The following is a 3332-nucleotide window of genomic DNA, read 5'->3' as shown; positions in this document are numbered from 1 at the left end:
GCGCTCCAGACATGAACAACAACCCAGCCCCCAGACCTGCAGCCTTAGAGACTCCAGGAATTGGCACCCTGGATGCAGACCTGAACATTCCATACCCAGCTTGACTGATGGACAGTGTGTTTGCCTTCACTTATGGAACTATCACCTGCACAGCTCTGAAATATCTTCCATATGATCCTTGATTTAGTGCAAGGCTCAGACCAGCCTCCAGCAGACACTCAGTGTCACAGCTATTTTGCTTGCTACCCAAAAATGCTGGGGACTGGCCACACTCCACCTGGGCTCCCAGGACTGATCCTACTGCTGCTGCACAGGAACCTCACTTCAGAGCAGAACAAGAAATAAATATTTGGGGTTTTTTAGGCCTTAAGGTGGTGCCTCCTTCCTAGAACTGCTGCCTTGGCTATTAAAAGAACACAAAATGGTTTCTCGTTTCATATAGACACATCTTGAATTTCCCAGCTGTTATCTGACATATAGGAGCATTGGGAGAGGAAAAAAATAAACAAGCATATGTATAAACAACCCTGGGGAATAAATTTTGCAGACTCTGAACATCAATGATGTGCAATTCTTTGTTTGCTGAAGTGAGCAAGTACACAGGGAGAACTGTACATAACAATTATATTAAAACACTGCACAGGGCTTGAGCTTTAAATATCTCAGAGGAAGAAAACATAAGAGCAAAGATATTTTTAGCTGTTTCTTTAAGAGGTAGAGGTGAAGGTTGTACACAGGGTGTGAACACCTTGGGTAATCTGAGAGGTCTTGTATTGGTTGAACTGCAGCCATCCCTGGGCTGTGACTTTGGACCTCAGCTAGAGACCCTGCAGGAATCAAACACAAACATTGCTCCCAGGATTTCTGATTAAAAAGCTAAAAAAGAAAAAACTAATGGGTTTTATTCCACACAACATTTCTCTTAAAAACCAGTGGGTTTTGTGACTTAACAAAGGGGACACACACTCTCAATGGCTGCCGCTGCAGGTGCCACAAGGTTTGCTTGTGAAGGAGAGCTCACGTTCTGGAGACTTTGGAGGGGCCAAAGCTCTACAGTGACAGCTCCTAAAACAATGCCTCCCCCTGGCAAGATCTGTAAAGTCCATAGCAATACAGGGCCCCTGATGCATCCCTCTTCCCTTTGAGACAGAAAACCCTTTATAAAAACCTCAGATCAGATCTCAAAACCTGATTATTTATCTTTGTTTTAGAAAAATGTCTTATCTGTAACCACACCTAATTTCTCACCAGTATCCTCCACTCTTTCAAATTTCTTCAAATCATTTGACAGATGTACTCTTTAAGCTTTATTTTGAATAGTTTGCTGACACAAAAGTCCCCAGTAATTCCAAAGATCTCAGTTCACTCTGCCACAGATCCTTTTCCCAACCACTCAGCCCTAAGTGTGAGTTGAAGAGCAAAGTACAAAGAGCACAAGGAAAGTAACCAAGAAAGCTTTAAGTAGCAGAAAAATGCCAATCATTTCTTTAGTATAAGTAACATTTTCCAAACACACCTATCAATAACATTTTGCAGTGCTAAAGGAAGAGAAAATACATTACCTTATAATGGCACCAGAGTGATTACAGCAATGGTTCACCCCTACAGGAGTGACACAGATGTGACATTAACCCTTCCAGCAGGGAAACCTCCCCTGAGCTGCAAAGACAGTGCCATGTATGTCAGGGAAAACTGTCACATAAGAGGCCAGCACTGCCCTTCAGCGTGCCCAGTCAGATCTGGAACATCTGTTGTAGCTACAGCTTGCCTCCAGCCTTTTGCTTCCAGCAATTATTGATCTCAGCTCTCACTGATCCCTGTGACAGGTTTGTCAGACAGAACAAAACACTCAAAGTAAATGAGCAAAATTAATGAGCAAAATTAACAACCAGAAAAAAAAAAGCAGATACTGTTTATTCAAATAATATAAATACTTATATTCCATTAAGCCTGTTTTAATCCACATGTGGAAGATATTAAGTTTTCTGCACTACTTACACCAATGAAACCCTTGGTGGCAGACAGAAGGGGCATCCATTTATAACCTCGAAAGAATAGACCAATATTTTTCAGACAAATTGAGGCAATAAGGACTACAGAGCAATCAGATCTATTTAAGGATCAGCCTGGGAGTTCTTACAACTACAAACAGAAATAGAATTTTGCTGTAAGCATGCTATAAATGTAGAGCCACAGCAGACAGGGAGACAGTCTTCCAGCATTTATAAAGACATCAAAGCAAGGAGGACAGAAATAAGCTTTAGTTCTCAAAAAAAATTTTCAAGTTATTAGGGAAAATTTGTGAAGTTTCACAAACATTCTAAAGGTTTGGGATCTTCCCGTTGGCTGTTAACAAAAGCAGTGCTTTACCCACACTAAAGTTAAAAATTGTACTTCCTAAATGGAGTGGGAGTTGTGTTTCCTTGACAGTCACCTGATACCAAGAAACCATAAAGGCAGAGAAATTCACAGGAAAGGCTAGAACAAGGTGTATTTCCAAACTTGGCAGAAATGCAAGCAGATAAAGGCTGTCAAAAAGCACGCCTTGGTGACAGGGTAATGAGGGACAGATGCAGCAAATCTATTTCAGCCTTCACCAAGATTTTTCTTCCTTCCTCTCTCTGTTCTTTGTCTTTAAGTGTTTTCAATGTTATTTTAACCAAATGTGTGTTGCCAGAATAAAACAGCGTGATGGAGGCATGGGCTGAAATCGTTCCAAAATTTCAACAGATCGGGAAAGAATACTTTCCCAGTGGTTTGCAATGTGCAGAGTTTACACCTGCTGGTCTATACAGGAGGACATTGTACTGATGCTCAGAGTTTGACAGCCAAGGACACGATTCCAGCCATGTCTCAGAGGGGTACAAGATGTCATGGGCTGGGAGTGGTGGTAGATCAGTGGTAGGTCAAAATCCCTCATGAGGGACAGCTGAATCTGCTGGTGACTGAAACCTGGAGTGTGGTGTGACCCGGGGAGAGTCGCTGTGGTGCTAGACAGGAGCTGTGCTGGGGGAGCCCAGCAGCTCCAGAAGAGCCGAGAGCAGCCCAGAGCTCCTGACTCACAGCCGGCTGTGCCCACAGCCACAGCCCGCGCTGCCTGCAGCCTCCTCCCGCTCCTCCTTCCCAGCCGAGGGCTGGGACAGCAGCCAGCAGCTTTCCAACTCGGTTCACTTCACACGAGTCACCCCTGGTGACACAGCCCCTCCTGGCTGGCTCTGTGTGTGTGGTGTGTGGCATCCCCTGTCGCACGGTGTCACCCCTTGGCTGCTGCCGCTGAGCGCCCACGCCTCAGCAAGGGCAGCAAAGGCAGCACAAAGCTCTCACTCAAGCTT

This window comes from Molothrus aeneus, chromosome 16 (genome assembly GCF_037042795.1).
Source record: "Molothrus aeneus isolate 106 chromosome 16, BPBGC_Maene_1.0, whole genome shotgun sequence".
In the NCBI taxonomy this organism is placed as follows: Eukaryota; Metazoa; Chordata; class Aves; order Passeriformes; family Icteridae; genus Molothrus; species Molothrus aeneus.
The sequence above is the reverse complement of the archived record's forward strand: the minus strand, read 5'-3'. Positions refer to the sequence as shown.